Raw genomic sequence first — 14,094 nt, forward strand, 5'->3', positions numbered from 1 at the left:
CGCCGCCAATTAGCCGTAGCGGAAGGTCACCGGAGGTCGCCAGTGCTGAGCGGAGATAAGTTTCCAATTAACGCAGCGGCACCTGGGTTTGAGCACCACACACAGAGACAGACACAGAGTCGGGATAGGGAAGCAGTTCAAATGTATAAACAAGAATTTGCCTTTCAAAAGAAAATCAAACGCAAAACATCACACCGGCTTTTGTGGAGGATTCAGGAAAAAATGTGCTTTGTAAGACTTTAGTTTGGACCCTCAAACTCAACACTAAAATTATCAAAGCTTAGGCCATAGACTGTATGTATAAATGGGCATAGCTAACATGCTAGCCTCAACTCTGGCTCCAATTCACTTTCTATTGAAAAACTGCTGCTGTCAGACTCGTCATTTTGGTCTTAAATGTTCATATTAACCCGCTCTACATGATCCTGGGGTTATTATTTCCCTCTTTTGTCCGTAAATCAAGATATGAACATTAATAACAGCCAAATCAGCTGCCTTCTTTCCCTGACGTTGCACCCGTTAGCGTTAGCAACAGGTTTGATTAACAGCATTGCTAAGCGTCCGCTCCCTTCTAAACCAGCGGGGAGGGGCTTTACCATCAACAGCCTCGCTCCGGATTGGCTCTTTGGTCGCTATGATACGTGCAATCGGAATCCAAATATGAAACTTGGCTCCAAATTTATAACTGCTAGCCTTGATGAGCTTCATTTAACTGGAGCCGAACGCTACGGGGGACGTCACACTCACTTAGTCCACTTCTTTATACAGTCTGTGGTTTCGCAATGACGAATAAGGACCGTTGCCGTAACAATGAACAACTTTAAACAAAAGGCGATATGTTTCGAGTGGGAATAAGTCCTCGAAATGTTGCTTAAAACAGGAAGCTGAAACTCATAAACACTTACAAGTTACAATAGGTTTTCTTTTCAAACTCGGGTCTTATTTTGTGGAGCCTGTGAGACCTGGGGCTGTTGTGTTTTGAGGGTTATAGTGATAAACTCCACTCTCCAGGATGCTTCACTGGGCTAGTGCTAATCATGAAACCAACAGAGCTCTTATTAGCCCATGTGCTAATCATGAAACCAGCAGAGGCGTTATTAGCCCATGTGAGCGCTGCTGTTTGAGTGCACGAGTTCAAGTGTGTCAGGGTCTAGTAGTTTCTGAATGAGGGAAAGATGGAGTACCTCAAAAAGTCTTGTTATGACAGAGCTTTGTGTCCTCATGAGTCACAAGTACTAGAGAAAGTTCACTAAGTTTAATACTTTTACTAAGATAGAGTTCTGGAGCTGCTTTTAACACGAGGCGCTGCAGGTGACGAGAAAAAAATCTAAAATTTTGCAAAGGTAAAAGTTGAGAGGTTGCAATTGGAAAGAGAGTAAAATAAAACATGGATTTAATGATAATAATAATAAAGGTTTGCAAGTGGACAAGGAGACAAGGAGACAAGGAGGAAAGGAGGCAAAAAGACAAGGAGGAAAGTACGCAAGTGGACAAGGAGACAAGGAGACAAGGAGGAAAGGAGGCAAAAAGACAAGGAGGAAAGTACGCAAGTGGACAAGGAGGCAGGAGACAAAGAGACAAAAACAAGGAGGCAAGGAGACAAAGAGACAAGGAGGCAAGTAGGCCAGAAGACAAGGAGCCAGGAGACAAGGAGGAAAGGAGACAAAAAGACAAGGAGGAAAGTACGCAAGTGGACAAGGAGGCAAGAGACAAAGAGACAAAAACAAGGAGGCAAGAAGACAAGTAGACAGGGAGACAAGGAGGAAAGGAGACAAAAACCAAGGAGGAAAGCGGACAAGGAGGCAAGGAGACACAGAGACAATGAGACAAGGAGGCAAGATGGAAAGGAGACAAGAAGGAAAGAAAACAATGAGGCAAGGAGACGAAGAGACAAGCGGGCAAGGAGACAAGGAGACAAGGAGGCAAGTAGGCCAGAAGACAAGGAGCCAGGAGACAAGGAGGAAAGGAGACAAAAAGACAAGGAGGAAAGTACGCAAGTGGACAAGGAGGCAAGAGACAAAGAGACAAAAACAAGGAGGCAAGAAGACAAGTAGACAGGGAGACAAGGAGGAAAGGAGACAAAAACCAAGGAGGAAAGCGGACAAGGAGGCAAGGAGACACAGAGACAATGAGACAAGGAGGCAAGATGGAAAGGAGACAAGAAGGAAAGAAAACAATGAGGCAAGGAGACGAAGAGACAAGCGGGCAAGGAGACAAGGAGACAAGGAGGCTAGTGTTAAATGCCAGAGAGGAGAGGTGGGTTTCAGTCTAGTCTTAAACTGTGTTAAAGACTGAGAGGATCTGACAGGCAGAGGGCGCTGTTCCATAGTCTCAGCTCTGTTTGTTGAGGCAACCATAAAGAAAAAAAATGCTAGATAGATAAATGTAATGCTGTGAAACATTTAAGGCAACGCAAGAACATCACTATGGAGACAAGCAAGTACTGGAGAAAGCTCATGTTCATGTTTTACTTTTACTAAGACAGAGTTCTGGAGCTGCTTTTAAGACACAATGCAGATGACTAAGAAAAAAATGTAAATGTAGAGATGTCAGTTTGAAGTTTAAATCTGTCAACTGGACTAAAAGTTGTTGAAGAGAAGACGTTTGGCTGCTTATCCAAGCCGCTTCTTCAGTTCTGGTCAGATTACTGCTGGACACTGCCTTAAATCTGTCTGAAGGGAGGAGCTAATGACACTGAAAATGGAAACAGCTTTTGTTTACAGTTTCTGTTTGTGGGCCAAGTCTATTGAGCTACAGTAAATGTGCACTGTGTCTGAGTCATATTTAACATATTCATACTCAAACTCTGAATGGGTGTTTTTTTCACATCTGTTAACACCCTGGTTAGCTCTATTGTACCCTTTGTTTCCTTTGTTTACTTTGGGTCTGATGGTGAAGTTATAGAAGGGGTAAAGATGATGTCTAAGGTTTCTGTAGTTTACTTATATGAATGTAAGAAAGAAAATGTTTTCATATAGAAACAAGGTATTTTATGTGCAAAAACACTGACAATTTTGGGACATTCGAAACTTAAAAGTGAAAAGAGCCAGATCTACATTTGTTGCTTAATTTCGTTGACATGTGACATACAAAAATATACACAGAGGGGATCTTACATATCTTATTTAGTATTTGAGTAAACTAGAGCTGACTGACTGATGTTTGGCTAAAATTTCTAATTTCACCGAAATTTTGTAGCTAAACCTTGAATAAATCTGACATCGAATTACAAATAAAAAAAAAAATGATTGTAAAGCTTGGCGAGTGTAGGTCAGCGGTGTCAAACACATTTTCACCGGGGGCCACATCAGCAAAATGGCGGCCCTCAAAAGGCCAGATGTAAAATAAATCTAGCTACTTTTTAACTTGTTTATTCATTGTTTCTGCATTTATTACTTATTCAAGTTACAAATATTGCATATGCATTTGCCTAGATGTAAAATTAAGGCTGTGTAACTGTGTGTCTCCTGCTAAAATGACATTTTAAGACCATCATACCTTTTAATTTAACCTGTCGAGGGCCATATAAAATGATGTGGAGGGCCGCATTTGGCTCGCGGGCCTTGAGTTTGACATATGTGGTGTAGGTGATATCTTAAGGTCCTGATCATTACGTCCCTATGGTAAAAGCCAAAGTTAGATATGTCAACTGAACAAAAAGTTGTAGGAGTGAAGATGTTTCCAGTTTCAGTGTCGTTAGCGCCTCGATTCAGACAGATATAAGTCAGTGTCGAGCAGTAATCTGACCAGAACTGAAGAAGCGGGTTGGACGACCAGCCAAACGTCTTCACTCCTACAACTTTTTATCCAGTCGACAGATTTGAAATTTTCTTTTACTATGGATCAGACCTGGACGACTGAGGGATTACACAAGTTACAATGTCTCATATAACTCAATGAAGCTAGCAGTCACAGCCGCAAATTTAGAGCCGAGTTCCATATTAGGAATTCCAACCGTGAGTATCATAGCAACCGAAGAGCCAATCCAGAGCGAGGCTGTTGAAGAAACACCCCTTGACAGCAGCAGTTACAGAGAGAAAAGTGACGTTTGTTCAATAGAAAGTGAACTGAAGCAGAAGCACGTAGCAGTTAGCGGGTTAGCCATGTCCATTTATATATACAGTCTATGTTTACGCGATAACATCTCCGTGGAGACAAGCAGGTGACATACCATCCACCAAAAGTCACACAGTTCACCTTTAAAAAACATTACATTTTGTCAGTAAGATTTAATTGAAATTTCATAACAGTTTTAGGCTATATAACACCTTTTGTTGGCATGTTCAGACACTTCCGGCCCCATATCTTTAGCTCCGTCTATGTGGGTTTTTAGATGAATAGCTTTTTGGGCAATGCATCAGATACTTTGATATGACACATCTCCACAGTAACAATGTCCACCTACTCCCATTGTCAGTGAATGTGTTTAAACTAAAACATGATACAAAAGCACGTCCGCCTCTGGTCTTATCCCTCCCACACGTTTCCTGCTTCATATTTTGTGCTTAATAACTGGCATTTGTGAACACCGCTCCTGTTTTCATCCCCGTCTGTAAAGGTGCAGCCTCGGAGTGAAGTGTGATCAGAACAATACACTACGCTGTTTTGGACAAGATGCTGCAAAACTGTGCTCTGAATGCCCCGAGTTTGGATCCTCAACCTTTTATTATGATTTTGTCTACATCTCCAAAGCTTAAAATGCTCTGTTCCACCTTGTGATGTCATAAAGTGGTAGTTTTCAAGTTAACAGCTACCTTTTTTTACCTTTTGTTTACTAGAGATTGGCAATTCCAGAGCTGAAATCATCCAAATGATTCTAGAAATGAAGGTGTGAGGAATTCAAAAACACTGTGGAGCACTTCCTGTATTACCACATGATGACATCACAAGGTGGAATAGAGTGAATGAAACAAAGGGAACAGGTGATGAGGAAACAACATTAGAACACAGGAGTAAGTGTTTATCTTGCTAAAAACTACCTTGAAAAACATGCATTCTTACTATGCGTGGGCTTGCTTCTCCACAGATCTGACATGTAACTTTTCCTGGTGGCTTGACTAAAGGGTTACTCAAACGTGTGTGAATGAAGCAAAACACAACTCCAGGTCTGTTTTTCATAAAGTAGCCACAATGTAACACAAGATTAGTTTTTTTTGTTATATAAGACCTTTAAAAGCAAGATAGACAAATAAAATGCCATACAGTGGAACATTATAACGACTGGATCTTTTAAAGCTGCTCCTGTAACTATACTGTCAAGGTACTAACTAAACAGAGTCATATTTTGCCTTTAAAGGTCCTATATTACACAAAATTTACTTGTTTACGTGTTTATCTCCAAAGCTCAAAATGCTCTGTTCCACCTTGTGATGTCATGAAGTGGTAGTTTTCAAGCTACCAGCTCATTTTATCTTTAATTCAATAGAGATTCGCAATACCAGAGCTGAAATGATCCAAATGATTCTAGAAATTAAGGTGTGTGGAGTTTAAAAACACAGTGGAGCACTTCCTGTATTACCACATGATGACGTCACAAGGTGGAACAGAGTGTTTTTCAGCCTAAATATGCAGGGTTTGTGTGTTAAACGTGTGTGAATGAAACAAAACACAACTCCAGGTCTGTTTGTGACGAGGAAACAACATTAGAACAGTGAAAATAACGTAATATGAGCACTTTAAAAGACACAGATGGGCCGCCATGTTTCATCTCTGTCTACTTTTTTGGGCTACGAGGGCGGAGAAGTTGCTCTTTTATAGCGCCTCCTGGTGGAGACGGGGGAGCAACATGTCGTCTCTGAGTCTTTGGGTCTTTGGGTCTTCGGAAAAATTGTCGAAACAGGCGACGCGAGGCTATAGTGTCGTGTAAAGGATGTTTGTGAAAGCACAGACACTTGAAACGGGATTGTTATTTTCACACAAGGACTCTTTTGAATGAAGCAGACAGGTTTGTTATTCCGCTGTCCTGAAATAGAATAGAAAGAGATAGTATTCTTCAAATGCGAAATAGAGCCGGAGTGTGCTGCTGTGTATTTTGTGCAGAAGGTTAAGTATGTGCCCAGTAACTCTAGGGTTACCAGTTTGAGTGTGTACTGCTTTGTGTCTATGAGTAAGAAATGTCCACTGCAGTCACAATATGTACCTGGCTGCAATTGGAAAGGGCTCCAGAGTAAAATGAAACATGGATTTAATGACAATAAAAAAAGGTTTCACTCGTCTCCATGGAGATTTAATTGATTTACCTGGGTGTTCCAGGCTGTGGCATTAAACTTATTGATCTCAGTGGAGACAAACAGGTGGCCAGACCATGTTAAAGGTCAAAAAACAACTTCAGCTTCACATGAAAGTCAAAAAACAAAACAAAAAACAAAACAAAGCTAAAGTTAAATGCCAGGGAGAAGAGGTGGGTTTTCAGTCTAGTCTTAAACTGTGTTAAAGCCTGAAATGATCCGACAGGCAGAGGGCGCTGTTGCACAGTCTGGGCTCTGTTTGTCAAGGAAACCATAAAGAAATAAATGCTAGATAGATCAATTTAATGCCATGTTGTGAAACGTTTAAGGCAACGCAATAACATCTCCATGGAGACGAGCAAGTCGCGCAAACTCCACCATGCTGCAGCTTTAAGTTTTATTTTTGTAGCATCAATATCGTAAGATTTAAATATTTAACAATGATAATAAAATTCAGCTAAACGAGTATTTCACTTTCAACTGAATCAATTTGACCTACACTGCTCACACATAATTAAAGATAATGTAATTTAAACAAATTTGTATGCCACATCGAGGCTAGCAGTTATAGTGGCTAATCTGGAGCCGAGTTTTATATTTGGAATCTGAATGCGAGCACCATGGCAACCAAAGAGCCAATCCAGAGCGAGGCTGTTGAAAGTAACGCCCCTTCCCGTCTGCACCGCTGGTTTAGCAGGAAGAGGGCACTTAGCAACGCTGTCAATCAAACCTGTTGCTAACGCTAGCAGGAGTGACCTTGAGGAAAGAGGGCGCCTGATTTGTCTGTTATTAATGTTCATATCCTGATTTACAGACACAATAGCACAATAAAAAACGCTAGGATCATGTACACATCAAAGTTAGCCTGACAGCAGCAGTTACAATGAGAAGGTTACTCTATTTTCCGGACTATAAGTCGCTCCAGCCAAAAACATGTATAATAATGAACAAAAAGACATATATAAGTCGCACTGGACTATAAGTCGCATTTTTGGGGAAATTTATTTTACAAAATTCGAGACCAAGAACAGACATTTTATCATTAAAGGCAAGTTATAATAATGACAATAAAATAGAGAACAACACGCTAACGTAACACATAGACAACAAACTGAACACGTGTCTGGTTTGTTAACGTAAGATATTAACAGTTAATCAGATAAGTAAAGCATAAAAACAAGCTAATAACAAGTTTACTCTGGATCTCACTCCAAATCACTAAATCCATTGATTTCTTCATCCTTGGTGTCGCTTCTGAACAACTACGCTAACTCCAGAAGTAGATGAAGCGCTGCTCAGGAAGCCCAGAGTGTCGTCGTGCAGTCGTCAGTGTGACAGTGAGGAAGATGTGAAATTATGTATTTTAATGATTTCATATATAAATCGCATCTGAGTATAAGTCGCACCCCCGGACAAACTATGAAAAAAAGTGTGACTTATAATCTGGAAAATACGGTAATATTTTTCAATGTAAAGTGAATTGGAGCCAGAGTAGATGAAGCCAGAAGAGCGTCCATGCTAACGTCTTATTTGGATCATGACAGCTAGTGCGTTAGCTATGCACATTTATTTACAGTCTATGGACTTAAAAAACTTAACCTAAAATCAAGTCATTACCAGTTTCTTTCAAAATATCTTTAAAAAATCTTGCAGAAATCCAGTTTAAAATCAAACTGTTGTTAGCCTCGTGTAAAAAGGCCGTGTTTTCTGTAATAATGAAGACATCGTGAGGCAAAATGAGGCGTGAATGGGTTTTTGGCCTCTGTTTCCACAAATTAGAGCTAAGTGTGTGTAACTGCGGGGAGCGATTAGCAGGACTTTACCAAAGCTCCCGATCTGATCAATATTTCATTACGTCCACACCCGGGCAGTTTATTCAAATGGGATCTGAGGAAAAGCAGCACAACAACAAGAGCCAAAGGAGAGGCAGCCAGGAAGATATGAACGCGTAAAAAGACTAGAAAAAGACAAATATACAGTATTGTGTCTCTCTGAGGACATGTGAATGAGGCCTGTGGCGCCACATCACTGCAGTAGTCTAATTACAGTCCTATGGGAAAGAGAGGAAGAAGAGGAGGAGGAGGAGGCTGGTACACGCCCAAAGGATTCTGCATGAAAACAGTTACGTAACCAAGGCAAAGTTTGTGCAGTTTTGCTAATGTCCCCCGACCTCGAGTTTAAGATAAATGCATCGGATCATAGACTGTTTATATAAATGGACAGAGCTAACCTGCTAGCCACTGCGTTCCAAACAAACAATGCCTCTCTCTCTGTACCTGCTGCTGTCAGACTCGTCATTTTGGTCTTAAATGTTCGTATTAACCCGATCCACATGATCCTGGGGTTTTTACTTTACTATTGTGTCAGTAACTCAAGATATGAACATTAATAACAGACAAATCAGGCGCCTTCTTTTCCAGAGGTTGCTCCTGGTGGTGTTAGCAACAGGTTTGATTGACAGCGTTGCTAAGCGCCCACTCCCTGTTAAACCAGTGGTGCGGGCGGGAAGGGGCGTTACCTTCATCAGCCTCGCTACGGATTGGCTCTTTGGTTGCTATGATACTCACGGTCGAATTTCCAAATATCGAACTATCCAACTATACACAGCGAATGGCCCCTTTAGGACATGGGACAGTTTTTAGGACGTGGGAAAGTTTTTAGGAAGTGGGACAATCTTTAGGACATGTGACAATCTTTAGGACATGGGACAGACTTTAGGACGTGGGAAAGTTTTTAGGAAGTGGGACAATCTTTAGGACATGTGACAATCTTTAGGACATGGGACAGACTTTAGGACGTGGGAGAATCATTAGTGGGATGGTCTTTCGGACATGGGAAAATCTTTAAGACATGGGACAGTCTTGCGGTCATAGGACAATTTTTAGGACATGGGACAATCTTTACGACGTGGGACAGTTTTTAGGACATGGGACAGTTTTTAGGACATGGGATAGTCTTTAGGACATGAGACAGTTCTTAGCACGTGGGACAATCGTTAGGATGTGGGACAGTCTTTAGGACGTGGGACAGTTTTTAGGACAAGAGACAGTCTTTAGAACATGGGACAGTCTTTAGGACATGAGACAGTTCTTAGCACGTGGGACAATCTTTAGGATGTGGGACAGTCTTTAGGACGTGGGACAGTTTTTAGGACGTGGGACAGTCTTTCAGACATGGGACAGTCTTTCGGACATGGGACAGTATTTCGAACATGTTACAGTCTTTAGGACATAGGACAGTCTTTAGGACATGGAACAGGTTTTAGGACATGGGACAGTTTTTCGGACATGGGACAGTTTTTCGGACATGGGACAGTCTTTAGAACATGGGACAGTCTTGAGGACATGGGACAATCTTGAGGACATGGGACAGTCTTTCGGACATAGGACAATCTTTAGGACATTGGACAGATGCGTGAAAGCCCAGTTTGATGGACAGCTGCTGTGGGACACTCTGGATCAGTGGGGGACTTGTGGGAGTCAGGGCCAAAGTGCTGCAGGTGAAGAGTTTATATTTTATTACTGCTGCTTTGAGGACATGTCTTTATCTCATTTGTCCTTGTGGGTCGTTTTTAAATCAAATCAAAGCCTCTGTGTAAAGTGTGGCCTTTCTCTCTCGTGCTCTGTAGTATCACAGTTTTTTCCCTCATAGTTATAATAAATCTGGCAGCATTTGCTAAATAACTTCATTTTCATTTCCTCCACCTCAGATTTTGCACATGTTGACGAAAACACCTCATTTTTCATATTCATTCCGTCATAGGAGCAAAACTGTGAAAAATTGTGTGGGGTTTTTGCTTCTCTCTTAGCTGCTTAGCTGTTTAGCACATGAGCAAACGCTTGATAAACGAGGCCCTAAATGTGCGTGTAAACTCCAATGGGTTTTTCAAGGCACAACTGACAATTCATCACAGCAGAGAGTCCAACGACACGCAAGGTCCTGCATTCAACACGACAGGAGACATGTGCACACTGCAGCTGTGTGACAGGTGTGTGTGACAGGTGTGTGTGACAGGTGTGTGTGACAGGTGTGTGTGACAGGTGTGTGTGTGACAGGTGTGAGTGTGTGTGACAGGTGTGTGTGACAGGAGTGTGTGACAGGTGCGTGTGTGAGTGTGTGTGACGGGTGTGTGTGACAGGTGCATGTGACAGGTGTGTGTGACAGGTGAGGCTCCTGTGTGTGTGTGTTAGTGTGTGGGGGTGTGTGTGTGTGTGTTTGCTCATAGACTCTGTAGCTCAGTGGGTTTGTCCCATGAGGAGATACAGCTGTGATCTGACACACTTTTACTGCACTGCACTGTAGTGTAATGTAGTGTAGTGTACTGTACTGTAGTGTAGTGTAGTGTAGTGTAGTGTACTGTAGTGTAGTGTACTGTAGTGTAGTGTAGTGTAGTGTACTGTAGTGTAGTGTAGTGTACTGTAGTGTAGTGTAGTGGAATGTAGTGTAGTGGAATGTAGTGTACTGTAGTGTAGTGTAGTGTAGTGTAGTGTACTGTAGTGTAGTGTACTGTAGTGTAGTGTAGTGGAATGTAGTGTACTGTAGTGTAGTGTAATATAGTGTACTGTAGTGTAGTGTACTGTAGTGTAGTGTAGTGTAGTGTACTGTAGTGTAGTGTACTGTAGTGTAGTGTACTGTAGTGTAGTGTAGTGGAATGTAGTGTAGTGGAATGTAGTGTACTGTAGTGTAGTGTAATATAGTGTACTGTAGTGTAGTGTAGTGTAGTGTACTGTAATGTAGTGTAGTGTACTGTAGTGTAATGTAGTGTAGTGTACCGTAGTGTAGTGTAGTTTAGTGTACTGTAGTGTAGTGTAGTGTACTGTAATGTAGTGTAGTGTACTGTAGTGTAATGTAGTGTAGTGTACTGTAGTGTAGTGTAGTGTAGTGTAATGTAGTGTAGTGTACTGTAGTGTAGTGTAGTGTACTGTAGTGTACTGTAGTGTACTGTAGTGTATTGTAGTCTAGTCTGGTGTGCCGTGTTGTAGCGTAGCATGATGTGGTGTTCAGTCTAGTGTACCGTTGTGTAGTTGTATTGTAGTGTGGTGTGGTGTAGTGTAGTGTAGTGTCGTAGCGTCGTGTAGTTCTGTGTAGTGTGTAGTGCGGTGTAGTGTAGTGTTGTGTAGTGTTGTGCAGTCGAGTGTAGTCTAGTGTTGTATAGAGTAGTGTTGTGTGTAGTGTTGTGTAGTGTTGAGTAGTGCTGAGTATTGTAGTGTTGTGTAGTGTAGTGTCATGTAGTGTGTCCTAGCGTTGTGTAGTGCTGTGTAGTGTTGTGTAGTGTAGTGTAGTTCTGAGTAGTGTAGCGTTGTGTTGTGTAGTGTTGTGTAGCATTGTGTAGTGTTGTGTAGTTCTGTGTAGTGTTGTGTGGTGTTTATAGTTTATGTGAGTTGGGAGAAGAGAAAAGTGAATCTCATTTTTTTGTTGTTTTGTCCATTTTATGATGACTTTTTAAATCCTTTATTTGACGAAACGTTCACCCGATGCCCTGACATGTTCCGGTATAACGACGACAACAAGATGAGACGCTTGTTTCGTTCTAATGTTTATAAGTTGGCATCATTTCTCTGTAAATCCTGGAAGAATCGGCAAATTAGTTTGTTTAAATGAGTCCGTTGGTGTAGTGTAGGTTCTGTTTGTGACGAGGAAACAACACTCGAACATAGATCAGAAAACCTTTAACGATGAAACATTATAATTTGGTCAAAGGCTAAAAAGTGAGACAATTTAGCAGAAACAGATCAGGACCTTTGGCGATTTATTCACTGCAACTGCCGAGAGTATTCCTGTTATTTAAAATGTTTTTGTCTGCCACGGTCCAGACGGCACTCAGCCATATATCGTCCATTTTCTTTGTGTTTCTCATTCCCTCTTGCCCATGCATTACCATTAACCTGATTTGCCCTACAGTAACGCTTCTAAACGTGGGGGCCCCCTGTATCCCGATGACAGAGCAGAGCCGGGGGCCGCAGGTTCCCATCTGGAGGTGAGGGATGGAGTGAAGACAGGCCCCGGGCGATGTAGGAGTGGAAGGAGTGTGAAAGACGACACAGATATCACCCAAGAGGCTGCATATTCATGCAGTCATCCCCCGCGTGGGACATCTGTGCGGGGGGCTGGTCCCGAGCCAGTGCAGTGCCCCCCCTCCTCCTCCTCCGAAGGGGTGAAAGCCATGTGCCGCGGGGGAGACAAAGACGATGAGCAAGTGATGAAGAGGAGAGAGCCAAATGAAGGGAAGGGAAGTGATGCTGACACGTGGCCCGAGGTTAACACGGAATTTAGCAGAAAGAGAACGGGACAAAATATCAGGAACAGGCTCGAGGATTTTGGAAAATGGACTTTCCTTTGGACAAAAAAGTCTGTATTTTCGAATCAAATCTAAAACAGGCTAAAGTATGTCAGCCACCGCCGCCATGTTTGTTTTTGGTTCAATCTGGAGCTTCACTTTCACCAAAATGTGTACCATCAATAACCGCTCCATCGACTCTGGCTCCAATTCACTTTACATTGAAAATCTGTGTCCCCTCTCTCTGTAACTGCTGCTGTCAGACTCCTCATTTTGGTCTTAAATGTTCGTATAAACCCGCTCTACATGATCCTGATGTTTTTACAGTTTTTCCTCGTGTTTTGCGGTGGTTCCGTTCTAAAATAAACCCACAATAGGCGAAATCCGCGAAGTATCAGCTTTATTTTTTACGATTATTCTTTATGTTTTTGTCTGTAAAACCCCTCACCACACACTTTATACACTTTTCTCACACAGGCGTTAACATTTTCTCACATTTCTCTCTTGTTTAAACACTCTCAAAGTTCAAACCTTCGTAGATAAAAAAAAAATAAGTACAGTATTATAAAACGAAACCAAATACTACACTGTACTGTAAATAGAAAATACCAGCTTTTAGAAATAGGGCAACAAATTTACGAGGTTAGACACATAAGAAATGATTATTAGTGACTCACGTGTATTTCACAGTTCCTCTGGCCTTTTCGTCCTAACGCCGCTCCGCTGTAATGTCTCGTAATGTTCTTTTTCCTGCAGTCACTGATCCACAAAACTTATCGCTGCTGTCGTCCTTACCTTATTTTCTTCCTTCTTTACGTGATGAACCAAACATTCATTTTATTCCGTAATGGCGCCCTACAGCCACGTAACCTCTACCTTCCCTCAGCGTGTCCAGAAGTTCAAATCTGTTCAAATCCGTGAAACAGCGAGACCGCGAAAGGTGAACCGCGATACAGCGAGGGCCCATTGTATTTCGCTATTGTGTCTGTAAATCAAGATATGAACATTAATAACGGACAAATCAGGCGCCTTCTTTCACTGAGATCCCTCCCTCTAGGTTTGATTGACAGTTGCTAAGCACTTGCTCCCTTCCTGGATTGGCTCTTTGGTTGCTATGATACTCGCGGTCAGAATTCCAAATACAGTCTGTGGTTATGACTGAAGGTTTTTAAGTTACATTTCACATAATAAATATACTGTGGATTTGCAAAAGTGTCTTACACGAGGAATGTAGCCCAGATGCTAACCAAGCCAGGACTGAGATATTGTAACAGGTTGTTTTCAAAAATAGAGGTGTTAAAACAGTGCATTAATGAAACTTTGCACATAACAGATTAAATGTTGACTCAGTGACACACACACACATGAATACACACATTTATTTAGTTTCCTGTGTTAGCGCTTATAACACAGGCAGAGCACGATGTACACATCCTGGAAATGTCCTGTGTATGAAACACTTAAAGTAGCTTAACATGGCATTTCTTATTAGTTTTTCTTTCTTTTCTTTATGTTTATTTACACACGGGAAGCCATTAACTCGTTTACTGCTGTCACGCTTGTCATTTTGGTCTTAAAATGTTCGTATTA

This window comes from Periophthalmus magnuspinnatus, chromosome 3 (assembly GCF_009829125.3).
Source record: "Periophthalmus magnuspinnatus isolate fPerMag1 chromosome 3, fPerMag1.2.pri, whole genome shotgun sequence".
Lineage (NCBI taxonomy): Eukaryota > Metazoa > Chordata > Actinopteri > Gobiiformes > Gobiidae > Periophthalmus > Periophthalmus magnuspinnatus.